At 30.1% G+C, this 15,097-nt stretch overlaps 1 pseudogene; it reads left to right on the forward strand.

The window, feature by feature from the left end:
• Positions 1–11,980: 11,980 nt before the first annotated feature.
• On the forward strand, positions 11,981–14,155 carry LOC131619988 (protein FAR1-RELATED SEQUENCE 11-like; annotated as a pseudogene).
• Positions 14,156–15,097: the final 942 nt, after the last annotated feature.

Here is a 15,097-nt window from a genome sequence, read left to right on the forward strand (position 1 = left end):
CAAAAACTACCCTTGAATTCTCAACGGCATGGAAAAGAAGGAGAAAAGAAGGAGAAGTCGAAAGCCAATGCAACAGGGTACGAACAACGAACAAGTCAACGAAACAAGCGAAAATCTCGAGGGTGCTTCCCCGCCATCACTCATGTAAAATTCCGAAGAAGAAAAGTTCCTCGCTTTCTGCTTCACTGCCAAGATGAACGGAGGTCCATCTGGTTTCAGTGCGTTAATCTTCTTCCCTTACTTCAATTTCCGATTTTCACTTCTCTTTTTCACTTTTAATTTTACAAATTTTTAGTTTGTTTTTCGATTCTCATTCAAACTCAAATTCAAATGCTTGTTTATGATTGTGTGTCACAGCAAATGCTCCTTTTACAAGGGCTTTCATCATCGCTTCAGCGCTTTTCTCAATCTTCTTTGGGATCCAGGGTCGTTTCAACACTTTGGGCTTGTCGTATCAGGTGCCAATTTGAGTTTTTTCGATTTATTTTCATGTAATTAGGTTTAGGTTAATTGTACTGGATTAATCTTAGGTGAAATTTCAATTGGCATGGATTTGAGCTTCGGATTTATATAACTTTTTCGCTTCGAGTTGTAGTAAGGGATAATAACCTGGATGTATTATGCATTTACTATATATATTTGAATTGTGTTTTTGGGGTTTTGGCAGGATATTTTTGGAAAGCTTCGCATTTGGAACTTGTGGCTTAATTTGCTTATCCAATCAACAGTGTTTTGTCCCCTGATAAGGTTTTCTTTCCTTCACAGGCAATTCAATATTATCTGCTACTATGATATTTAAGATATATAAGCATTGTGTACTTACTTTTTGTGGGGGAATGAACATTTGCCAGCAACAATACGACGAGAAAAACATTCGACGAAGGGTCTATGATGCTCTGAATGTTCTAATGGCAATGGACATTATCTCTAAGGATATAACTTATATGTTTATATTGAAATTGATATGTAATATTTTTTTGTCTTTATTTTGAAGGACAAAAATCACATCTTCTGCCGGATGAATCCGATTTCATTGTAGTTTGAGTAGCAGCGCGTCTCACACTGTTTGATGAATTGATTCAGAGAGCTTCTGCAGCTACATTCCTCAACTCAATTGTAGGAATTGGTTTCGCGGAAGCTCAATCACCGTCAGAGTGAAGTTGTTTTGTCTAAGGAATAAATTGAATATTCCTTGCTCAACCAAACTCTCTACTCACGACCTTGAACTAGAAATATTCCTCCACCTTTTACACTACAACTCTAGGTAATCAACCTTTTTCTTTATATCAAAATCAATTTTCTTTACTTGTCATCAACTAAAGCTTAGATATTTTCTAGTGAAGAATCAGGAAACCATACAGCCTTATTGGATGTATCCACTGAGTCTGATGCTTAGGGAACTCTACAGCTTGGACTCAATCAATGGAAAATGCAGTCTAAAGTTGGAAAACAAGACTTTCAATCTCTTCTTTTCAAGGTTCTTTTTAAATATTCAATTTACACTTCACTATCTTTTCTATTGTAACCTTTAGGTGATATTTTCTTTTCATCGACAGGGAGGTAGTATACTTACGTTGGCAAAGATCTATCAATTGGTAAAACAATATATTTGTCTTTTATTTATTCTCCAAAAGAAAGCATTTTGGCTTTTTCTTTTACACTTCTTCATGACTTGACGATGACTTGTAGTTGGCGAGGAAATTATCTGGAAAATTGATTGGAGAAGCTGCTAATTACCAGGTTAAGAAAGAGTGGTACCCGACATTTGGAGAAGCTCCGAATTTTCGATAAGTAATGAGTTTATTCTTTGTAAACATGTCTGAAAAATGCTCAGAGGTTGAATGTGCATTTGTAAAGTATATTCATTTACATAAACTATGTCCAGAGACTCTAATGCCGTGTTCATTTTTCTGTCCACGTTGTGTGAAAAAATTTGAGCCCTTAACAGGATAATTTAGTCCTTTTTAGACATTATCTAAGGCTCAAAAAATTCAAAGCATTTTTAATTGATATAATAGGGTTATAAAATCCTTTAACAGGCTTAAATATTCGATTATGTCTGAAAAAATGATTTTGCATAGTCGTCACACAATGCTTCTTGCTGTTCTTAATTGGTGTCTCTGCTTGCTTTTCTTCTTTCTACATTTCTTGTTAGTAGCATGTTTTGATTTTTTAGATTTTTTTTGTATACATTAAGATCACCTTTATTAGGATGATTTAATTAAGCTCAATTATAATTTCTGTTGCATTAGATTAATAATGAATGTAGGTAGTTGGTTGATTTTAGAAAATATGTGTTTTTACTATTGTTTCAACTTGATTGTTAACTATGTCAAGAAGTTTTCAGCCTAAGTTTTCAACTGCTGTCAGTGTCACTGTCTATCTTGCAGAAAATCACCCATTACAAATTGATGCAGGCGTAGTAGCTAGCGGCCATAATGCTAAGATATCCGTATACTGAGACTGCAATCGTGATTGTAATCCATTTGAAAACCACACTTTCAATACTCTATGAATAGCTAAACAACAACACTCATGGCTCACCAATGGTTTCCAAATGTCACAGCATACACGAGCTATGGTGTTATGGTTTTTTTATTAGTTTTTTTAATGTTTTTGAATTGGTTATAGGGGATTTAGTCGGTTCGTGAATGTTAGAGACGGAAAGAGTGCGACGCCATTGCATTTGGCGGCTCGACAAAGACGGCCTGAATGTGTACATATTCTATTAGACAATGGAGCTCTTGTTTGTGCTTCAACTGGTAGATATGGGTATTGATCTGTCAAAGTTATACGACTAATGGCTTTAAAGGGGTAGCGGCGCAACTTGTTACCTGTTTGCCTGCTATTTTTGTATAATCTTTATTTTTTGAATATTATCGAAAGTTTTCTTCTGCTTTGTGGACTAATCAATTGCTATTTGCAGCTATCCGGGAAGTACTCCACTTCATCTAGCTGCTAGAGGGGGGTCACTTGATTGCATTCGCGAATTCAAGGAATAGGAGAGTCCTAATTCAAAGGGTTCTTTGTTTTTAAGCAATGTATATCTACTGCACTTGAAAGTGATGTGCATGCCTTTCAGCCTATAAACAAACTAGTTGAAACTTGTAACATGCTTTCTTCTTATCCTTTCTTCTTATCCTTTATTTACTATATATATAAAGCAATGTATATCTTGTGGTGATGTGGCTTATGGGAGAAGAAATTGAAGGAAAATGAAGCACATTACCATGGTCAAGATCTTTGAACCAATAATCTTGTGCATCAACATCACTCAAACATACATCTTTTTTGTCCATATCTAAATTGTGCTTCTGAGGCTATTGTGAAGTCACTGAGTTATGTGTGTTCCCTAGTGGCACAACACATTCCAAAGCGACTTTTTCAACCATCTACATTTTCAATACCGTCTTCCGCATCAGGACAATCACTTCCGACATTATCATCATTGTTAGATAAATCCCTCAGTTCCCAACTATGTCCAGCAAGCATCCAAGAAACGGTGGAGAAGGATTCAGTCACTTCATCTATTTTAAATAGGATAGGTTTGTTTAGGTGAGGTTATGTTTAATTATGTTAGGCAGTTACTTAGAGGTTGGGAAAAGTGGAATAGGTTAATGAAATTAGTTAGAGGTAGTTAGGACAGTTACATGGCAGTTAGAATTTGGTTTTGATTTGTTTGGGTTCTCCTTTTCTTGCAGTGATGTGGTAACTTGTACCAGTTTAATGTGTGGCATAGGTTTGTATGTAAATCAATGCGAATTGAATACTTTGTGCTATAATCTGAACATGTAGGTTTGGTGATATTTTGGTTGATAGCTGAACTGGTTTTTTAGGTCTTTTATGGTCTGGTGTGAATGCTGCAAGCCTAATTGGTGATTTGCTTTGTTTTTTTTTGTTGAAGCAGGTAGCAATTGAGGGATGAATTTTTTGATGGTGTTTCTGACTGAGGATTGTTCCGAGGAATTCTGCTAGTACCCTTGTTATTGCAGACCTACCGGAGAAATGTTGGTTTTCGAAACTGTTAGTGCTGAGTTGGCTACAATTATATCTCAAGTGTGCTTCTCTTTTGCTCTCTTCAGACTTATAGCTTAAGATCCCCTATCCTTGAATTATGTTTTGAGCTTTGAATAACATAGTTTTATGCGTGTCGAAGATACACAATATGAACCTGACTTTTGCATTTGAAGTTGGTATTATCTGAACTTGTTGTTGTATGTGCAGGTAGTGTAGATTGGTTTAGCTCCTGGTTTTGTAGATCTTTTCTGTATGCAGTAGGCAGAGCAAGTTTCATGCTTGTAAGCAAGTAACGAAATGATTGCATTGAAAATCCTCTCCATGTATTCTCAAACTTCTTTGCATACATGACATATAAACCTAACATTATCATTATTATCGACATTGAAACAGATGTTGCAATAGGCCCACCTATGAAATTCAAACCTATCCAATCAACAAATCCATAAGCAATTCCCACATGAAGCAATGCTGGAATAGCAGAAAGGTAAACCAGTGGCATCACTACAGATTGTGTCTGTAGAAACCTCAAGATGTTTTGCAAGATGCTATATGCAGATTGTGTCTTCTAGGAGATTGTTAGATAATCACTGCAAACACAGTCATATAGTGAAAGAATTGTTATACTTTGCAGCAGACTGAGGCCACCTTAAACTGTAGATATGTAATGTTTGAAACTTGTAGTCTTTGTTTCTTGATGTAAATTTTCATGATTTTGTATTAATGTATAAATTGGAGAATCATGGATAAAGATCAAACAAGCAAATGAATAATGTAATTCAGATTGAACAATCACTATTTTGACTTAGTTAAAATATGATTTTTATGTGTATGATTTTATAGTATTTGCAATATTATAACTGAAAATGAAATATAACTAAATGGTATATATGAAATATGGTGTAAATAGATTTAAATATAATATAATTGTTCATTCATAAATGACGTGTTTACACCCAATTTTTATTAAAATAGGGTGTAATTAAGAACGTATCTACACCTGATTTTAATTAAAACAGGGTGTAATTAAAACGTAATTACGCCCAATTACACCCGATTTTTATTAAAATAGGGTGTAATTAAAACGTAATTACGTCCAATTACACCTGATTTTTATTAAAACAGGGTGTAAATAAAACGTAATTACGTCCAATTACACCTAATTTTTATTAAAACAGGGTGTAATTAAAAACGTAATTACGTCCAATTACACCCAATTTTTATTAAAACAGGGTGTAATTAAAAACGTAATTACGTCCAATTACACCCGATTTTTATTAAAACAGGGTGTAATTTAAAACGTAATTACACCCGATTTTTAAACGGGTGTAAATGCGTTAGACATTTCTCACCCTGTGGATATACACCCGATTTTTATTAAAAATAATGGGTGTAAATTTAATAAAAAAACGGGTGTAAATTAACATTTTTGTACTAGTGTTAAAACTTCTTTTTCATCAAAAAATATCATGTCTATCTATAGACCGACTATTGGAACTATTATACATTGACTTATTTGATCCAGTGAAAATTATATTTGCAAATGATAAAAAATATAGATCAGTCATTATTAATAAATATAATAAATAGATATGAGTTAAGTTTCTTAAAAACAATGAGTCACATTTATGTTTCATCTTCTACAAACAACTGATGTTGTTGCCTAGTTTTGCAATAATTTGTATGGTTTTAGAACGAGATCTAATATATTTTTTTAGGGTGTGTTTGGTTCGAAGTAGATGGAGGGGAGGGAAGGGGAGGGAAAATTTTTAATTAAATATGTTTGGTTAAAATTTAAGGAGGGGAAGGGAAGGGAGGGGAGGGGAGGGGAGGGGAGGGGAGCAAAATCCCTCCAAACCTCACTTTTTGCGTTCCTCCGAATTGGGGGGATTTGGAGGGGAGGGGAGGGAATCTGAATTTTAAAACGTAAAAAGTTATTATATTTACTAAAATATCCTCAGTTTAATTTTAATAGTTCAAAATTTTTTTTCGTGTTAATGCTTCTCTTCTATGGTGAGTTTTCTCGATTATTTCCATCAACTTATTATAACTATTATCCACCTTCAAATTTTTTTAACTTAATATAAATCATAATCATTACATTATTTTTATAATTTTTTAAATATTTATTTATGTTATTTTTTCTTCTAGTTTTGTTATTTATCCTATTAATACATTTTCTTTATATCAAATTTTAAATCATTTACGTTATTTTATTTTTTTGTTTATTCATTTTATTAGAAATTTAAATTATTAGTTTTAATAATAACTTATTTTATGTATTTCTTTTGTTAGATGATTCATCACTATTTAAAAATTATTATTAGCATATAGTTTCATTTGTGTCAGAGAGTTATAATATGAATCAAGTGTACTCAGTTTATTAACGTTATGGTAAATTATAACGTTTTAGTCCGTCAATATTAAAAAAATTATTACCAAAATAAAATTTATGAAATTTTCATATTTGAATATTATATCACTTATATAAGATCATAAGGGTAAAAATGTAATTTATTTATAAAACCCCTCCCCTCCCCTCCTGAACCAAACATATTTTTAATTAAAACCCCTCCCTTCCCCTCCCCTCTCTTATTTTGAACCAAACACTTATTTGATTAAAAAAAATCCCTCACCTCCCCTCCCCTCCCCTTCCCTCCTTTAAATCCCCTCCCCTTCCCTCCCCCTCATTTGAACCAAACACACCCTTAAAATCGTTATTATAGGCACAATATTTAATAATGTTTTTCAACTTTTAGAAGTATAATAAATCAAAGATTTGTTTCTTCTTCTAGAATATATCGTTTGATCGAATTAGATAAACAAATTATTGTGTTTCTTATTTTTTATCTTATTCTAATAAGTTATATTGATGTTTTATTGCATATATAGTTATTTTTAGTGAATTTCTTAGTTTCCATAATTTTTTGTCCCTGCACATCAATTTCTTTTGTGTGATTAAACCTTTTGATTTTACAATAATATGCATTCAAGAGATTTATGCGATATATAATATTATCATTTAAATAGCATATCATATAGATTTCATCTCATAATTCTAACATAAATAACAGCTTAATATATATATATATATATATATATATATATATATATATATATATATATATATATATATATATATATATATATATATATATATATATATATATATATATATATATATATATATATATGAGGGCGTATCAAATGAGAACTAAAATTTTAATAGTAATTATTGAATTTAAATAAATGACTCATATTTTAAATACATATTACATAAATATTTTATTCACTTAACTATTAATTAACTATTTTAAAATGTGAAGTCGATTTTAGTTATTATTAAAATTTCTAAGTTCTCATTTTATATATATATATATATATATATATATATATATATATATATATATATATATATATATATATATATATATATATATATATATATATATATATATATATATGGGGACGACTCAAGTGAGAACACTGGGATATTATGAGAAATGAGAACAATAAATCATTACCATTAAATTTTGATTTGTTAATTTTAATGTGTTAGAACAAGATTTGTTCTGATCAATATTCTTAGTTTTGATGATAACAATGTATATGAATTTTGTATAAGACAATGTGGTACTCTAATCCTATGCATTTTCCATTTCAGGAAATATATAAAGAGTATGCACAATTCAGCGCTAAGAAGCACAGACTCAGAAGGTTTAGTATGCAACATCAAAACATGCTCTCGCAAGACATCAGAAGATGGTCAAGCAGAATCAGAACATGGTCTATTGAAGCATCAAAAGAACTTGAGATCAGAAGCAGAAGCACTGAAGTTCTTATGGTATCACGCTAGAAGCACTTCAAAGTCAGAAGACAAGTAGATGCTCTGCACCAAGCTGTTTGACTCTGATTATTTCAAATGTTGTATCTACAAAGATCAAATTAGAAGCAAGTACAAGATGGCAGGCTACGCTGACTGACAAAAGGAACGTTAGAAGCTATTAAAGGCAAAGTCAGTTAAAGCAGGAAAAGCAATGCTCGAGGTAGTTGACAAAAGAGTGAAACATTAAATGCAATGCTGTACGGATCCCGCAACGCATTAAATGCTCCCAACGGTCATCTTCTCAAAACGCCTATAGATAAAATTTCTGATGAGAAGATGAACACAACACTTGAACGCAAAATACAGAAACGTTGTTAAATTGAAAAGCTCTCAAACTTCATCTTCAACCTCACATTACTTTTGTAATATCTTAGTGAGATTAAGCTTAAAACTTAAGAGAAATATCACAGTTGTGATTATAGCTTATTAAGAAGCATTGTAATACTCTTGTAAGAATTTGTTTACATTTATTTGTAAAGGAACTAGAGAAGATCAAGTTGTGATCGGATTCTCTAGAAGTCTTAGAAGGTATCTAAGCATTGATTTCCTAGAGTGATCAAGTTGTGATCAGAATACTCTAGAAGACTTAGAAGGTATCTAAGTGGAAAACCATTGTAATCAAGGTTGATTAGTGGATTAAATCCTCAGGTGAGGTAAATCACTCTAAGGGGGTGGACTGGGGTAGTTTCGTTAACAACGAACCAAGATAAAAATCATTGTGCAATTGTTTTTATCTTAAGAGTTTTTAAAGTCACACTTATTCAACCCCCCCCCCCCCTTTCGAAGTGTTTTTCTATCCTTCATAATGGACTGAATTGATTTCTCTTTCTAGGTTGATTTAAAATAAATATTATGGATCATAGAGAGAGAAATCAATTCAGTCCATTAAAATTAACAAATCAAAATTTAATGGTAATGATTTATTGTTCTCATTTCTCATAATAACCAAGTGTTCTCACTTGAGTCGTCCTATATATATATATATATATATATATATATATATATATATATATATATATATATATATATATATATATATATATATATATATATATATATATATATATATATATATATATATATATATATATATATATATATATAAACACTTATTTTTGTTTCAATTTAAACAATCGTGTATCTTATTAATTAAAGTTGTTAAGTCTCTTTAGGAATTTTTTGAGCTAAAATTAAGGTTCTTTTGGTAATTATATATTTTCATTTTAATAGTCAAAATCTTATTAATTAAAATTGATAAGTCTCTTTAGAAATTTTTGGAGCCAAAATTAAGGTTCTTTTGGTAATTATATATTTTCATTTTATTAGTCAAAATTAAGACTCTTTTAGTAATTATATTTTTTATTTTATTTTATTTTATTAGTTATTTATTAAAAATAAATTTTCTTCAACTAACTGTTAATTTTCTACCACTAACTTTTATATTATTTCATTATTATTTTAGTAATTTTATATCAATTTTAGACAATTTTTTTTATTAATAAGAGTTTTTATATAATTTACCTTGCTTTTTTATAGATGTATTTTGATTTCTAATGCATGCATAAAATTATCCTTTTTTTATTTGTTTTGTTCATATTAGTTTCTGTTATATAAAATTAAAAATTAATATTTGACAATATTGTTATATTAAAAATATCTTATTAATTAAAGTTAAATATATTAAGGTTCTTATAGTAATTATATATTTTCATTTTATTTTTATTTTATTAGTCAAAATTAAGGTTCTTTTAGTAGTTATATATTTTTATTTTATTTTGTTTTATTAGTTATTTATTAAAAATAAATTTTCTTCAACTGACTCTAAATTTTCTCCCACTAACTTTTATACTATTTAATTATTATTTTAGTAATTTATATCAATTTTAGACAATTTGTTTTATTAATAAGAGTTTTTATATAATTTCTCTTGGTTTTTTATAGATGTATTTTAATTTCTAATGCATGCATAAAATTATTATTTTTATTTGTTTTGTTCGTATTAGTTTCTATTGTATTAAATTAAATATCAATTTTTGACAATATTTTGTTATATTAAAAATATCGTTAACAAAGTCTTATATGTAATTATGCACAACTATTTCATGACATATAATTATATATTACTAGTTTCTGTTGTATAAAATTAAATATTATTTTTTATAGTATTTTGTTAGATTAAAATATTGTTAACAAATTCTTATATATAATTATGCTCAACTATTTCATGACATGTAATTATATATTACTATTTCGTGCATCGCACGGGAAAACGTCTAATTTATTGAAGAATTGGTTAAATAATATGTTGCAAAAACATCTTGACTTGAGATTCATCAATAACATTTTGAAAGTTTATGATATGAATTGGACAGATGAATACAAAGAAATCATCATTGTTTTTATTAACTACATTATGGATCCTATTTGTTATTTATTTATTTAGTAAATAATATATATTTTAATAATCAATGGATCACCTATTTTTCTCCTATTAGTTATATTTTTTAGAGATTACAAAACTAATGATTTGAGTTGCTTTTTGTTTAACCTAAATATGGATCTATGTGTTTGTAGGTGTGAAGTTTATTTTAATATGTTGATTTAGTTTTGATGTTGACAACGCTTTTAAGAGAAGTCTTCATTAGTCTAGTTGTTCAAGACTTGTTGAGATAATATCATCTGATATGTTGATTAAATGACGATGATTGGCATGTTACTGAACGAGTGATGTTGCTTATTATATTGATCAAGTGATGGTGTTTGACATATTGACCAAGTGATGATGATATAAGATTAAAATGTGTTGATCAACTTGTGTTAATCAAGTTGTGTTGATCAAGTTATGGTGGTCAAGATTGTTGTGTTTGAAGATCAAGATATTTGTGTTTGTATGTTGATATAACACCTTATGTCAAGTGGCTTGTCTGATGATTGAGGTTATCATGAAGACTTATCTCAAGTCTCCTCAGAACAAGATTCAAGGTTCTATTTAAGTGCTAAAGTCAAAGATAATGAGACAAGGAACCAGAAACTTCAAAGTTGTCAGAAAGAGAATAAATGTAAAAGATCGTGTGTCTGTGTCGAGTGATTAGTCTTTGTAATTGGTCACTAAAGGTTTTTGAATAAAAATAAATTTTGGCCTCATAACTTGCCTCTTTACAAAAATATTAGTAAAGATCTAGCGAATTGAATTATTAATTAGGCAAAATACTCTTTTTAGTCTCGTATCTTATAGTTGGCATTCATTTTAGTCCCTTAAATAAAAAAGAACTATTTGAGTCTCTTAACTATACAAATTGTACCATATCAATCCTTTTTGTTTACTCTGTTAGCTAAAGTCTGTTAATAACCTACTCGACAGTGACATGGAATTCCACGTGGATCTGATCAACTTTTGTGATGGAGCTAGTGTTGGAAAACCTGTTGCACAAAATTATTTCTTAATTTTTTAGTGTTGTTCTTAGATTGAAATGCATAAACACTAACGTTTTATAAATTTTTGTAAAAACTTTTAATTTTTATCATTCTCTTTAACATATCAAATGAGTTTTGATTGATGTGAAATTTTATATGTGTGATCTATATGATAATACATTTTAATTTAATGGTGGATTTTGTTATACGGACGTGGAGTAAAGAGTTAATGTGTCATGTTATTATGTTTGCTAATATATACCAAATTTAAAATTCAAAGGTGTGTATTAGTACCAAACACCTTTTTAATTGAAAAAAAATTCTAGCCTTTTCTTTTTTAAAAAGATAAAAAAAAGTTAGAGACATTAATGGAAATTTTTGTTGTGTGCAAGTGTGAATTATTAGTCCCACATTGCTTGGAAAAGTGGAGGTTGAACACTTTATAAGTGAGATGACACATACATCTATCACCTTGAGGTTTTGGGTGAATATGTGGTGTCTCTTTCGCTTGTGTGTTGCTCTTGACCCAATGTAGATGCTCTCTGCGATGACCCAACAGTGATATCAGAGTCGATGGTTAAATCAAGGGAACGACCCCTTTTTTGTTATGGTTGGTAATTTTTTTCAAAAATATAACTATTCATATTTAAATTGAAGATTAATATGACATTTGAAGTAAGAAATGATATTGGTGATTGCCCTTTAGAGTTTCTTATGAAAATTACACTTCTATATATATATAAAGATGATGAATAAGTAAATTCTCTCACCTTTAAAGAGTCCCAAGAAGAATCCTTGTCTCAAGACAATACCCTTGATGAATGAGTTCCTTTTGAATGATAGATATTTAATAATGTTGAGAATGCTTATGACTTTTACTCTATATTTGCACCAAAAAATGGATTTTCAATTCGACATGATCACATTTATAAATCTTATAAAAATGAGTCAAAGGATAATCCATTAGGAATTTATAAAAGAAAATTTGTTTGTCATTAATATGATATTTTAGACAACGCAAAGTTAATGAAGTGCATAATCAAAGGAAACAAAAAAATTTAAGATGTAGTTGCAGTCCAAAGATTTTAGTTACTAAAAGAGAAGTTGGTTTAAGAACAAATGGGTGGTTACATATTTCAATAATGACCATAATCATGAGTTATTAGATGATAAGGAGGTCCACTTTGTTCCTGCTTATTGTAACATCTCAATTGAAGATCAAAATCGTATACAATTTTTATCAAAAGTTGGTTGTTATGTGAGTCTCACAATGAGAGTGCTTGATATAGAGAAAGGAATAGATAGAAGGAACCTACCTTTTTTGGAAAAAGATGTCAGAAATTTTATTGATTCACACAGTGATATTGGTCAAGAAAATGATGTTTCAAATGTTCTCAAATTATGCAAAAGTTTGAAAGATATAGATGACAACTTCAAATATGATTTCACAATAGATGGAAGTAACAAATTGGAGCATATTCTTTGGGAATTTGGTGATTCAATTCGAGCACATGAATCGTTTGGAGATGTGGTTGTTTTTTATACCACATATCGAATAAACTGTTATGATATGCCACTTAAAAATATGGGTTGAAGTTTATAATCATATAAATACAATTTTTTTTAATGTGTTCTATTGAAAGATTAGAAGATTCCTTCCTTCACAAGGGTTTAAGATATAATGACTTTAAACATGATTTTTATAGGGTGTATCATTTAGAATGTGTCAATGATTTTAAGTGAGAATGGAAATCAATGGTTGCACAATTTGTTCAAAGCATGGATATACATATTGACTTGCTTTATACCCATCGTCAATTTTAGTTCCTATCGTATTTGAAAGACTATTTTTTTGCCAGATTGAAAACACTGGACGTTCATAATCAATCAATGCATATATAAAAAGATTCTTAGATGTCAAAACAAGTTTGACAAAATTTGCACATCAAATATGACTTTATTTGAGTTCATTTTTATTAGTATATTATTTTCTCGACATTGAAATTATGCGTAATTAATATATTTTGTGTAGGTTGGTGTTGTTGTCAAGATTAGACACCAACCAGAAGAAGAATAAAAAATGTGTCAAAAGTACCATAACTCTCTAATCATAACAAGTTTTCCTATTGAGGAACATGTTGCATGTATACACACATACCGTATGGCGTATGCATTTGAGTTGCTCCAAAATGAAATTGAATTGTCTACAAAATGTGTTGCAACTCAAACAGGGCATGACTATGTTGTATGGTATCATACAAAGTTGATAGAGGTCAGCTAGTGATTTGCAAAGATTGAGAAGAATCAATTTCTTGTTCTTGTAAATGATTTGAATTTTCTAAAATATTATACAGACATGCTATTCGAGTTCTAGTTATAAAAAATTACTTTTTCCTCCCATCAAAATATCTTCCTTTTCAATGGAGAAGAGAAAGTTAATTGATTTTAAAATGTAATCGCATAATCAACCACAACGATGGTTCCTGAGTTGAGTTTTAATCTCTAATTCAATGTTTGTAAGTTGAATCATTAAATATAAAAGAGCGGGAGCAAATTGCTATAAAAGAGTTAGACAAAGTCATCCGACAAATAAAAGACATGCCTGCAAGTCAAGATAATTTGGTTGATTTGGAACCTAATGTTCCAAATAATGATAATGGTGAAGTTGAAAATCCCGTTGTTTCAAAAATCAAAGGTAGACCAAAAGTATCAAGGCTAAAATGAGGTGTTGAGGTTTTAAAGAAGCCTCTTCGTTGTCACGTACTAAATTGTGGTGGAACCAATCATGACTCGCGAAATAGAGGAATTGAGTGCGGTGGTATTGTTAATTTATCGTAAGTTTATAGAGTAAATTCCACTCAAGTAGTGCACATTTCTTAAAAGGGGACAAATAGGGGATTCGAGTAAGATCTAGTCGCCTTTGCAATATCATATCTTGTATCAATTGTATTGATCGGTAAAATAGCAAGTGTACTATTTTGCCTCTGTAGTAATAAAGGGGAAATTCCCCGAATGTCGAATCTCAAGGACTGCTTGACGATACAGAGTTTTATCAGTATTTCAATTAAACAAAAGTTATAAGAGGTTTGGTTTGGTTTTGAATAAAAACAATTACAGTAAATAATTAAAGTACGGATGAATTAGACAGATATGAGTAGGATGCTAGGGATGGTGAATGATTTGATCATGCAACAAATACAACTATGTCTTGCAACAATGGTTTGTCCAATTGACTATCAGTTCTTAAGGTTTATTATTCTCAAGTCCTCAGGTAATAATTCTTTAATCCCTCAACCTAATCACTATGTCCATAGAAATTACGGTTGAAATTAAGCTTTCCAATACCAAGAATATTCTGATTATTGAAGGGTATTCCTAGTCCTAGGTAATCTCTACTAAAATATGTTCTCAGACAAATCATGAACAACAGCTGGTCCGGCTTAATTGTATCACACAAAATCAATTTCCGTTTGTCCGACAGAAAAAACAATAAGACAGTAAGAGAACAAATCAATATAGAACAAACTAAATTATCATTGCAAAAATATAAATTTATTCATTACAGATCAAAATCAGGGTCACCCCCGCATTGGGGGGGTTTAGCTACTCATAACAATAACAAAAATCATAGTTTGAATTGTGGACATTACAGATAAACAAAGGGGATCAGATCTTCAATCGCGAATGCTCATGGAAATCTTCAATCCTTGCTTAGAATCTGAATTCTCCAGCTTCTCCAATGTATTTTCGCACCCAAAACTGTCCAACCTTTGTTCAAAC

The sequence above is a fragment of the Vicia villosa genome, linkage group LG7 (assembly GCF_029867415.1).
Source record: "Vicia villosa cultivar HV-30 ecotype Madison, WI linkage group LG7, Vvil1.0, whole genome shotgun sequence".
Lineage (NCBI taxonomy): Eukaryota > Viridiplantae > Streptophyta > Magnoliopsida > Fabales > Fabaceae > Vicia > Vicia villosa.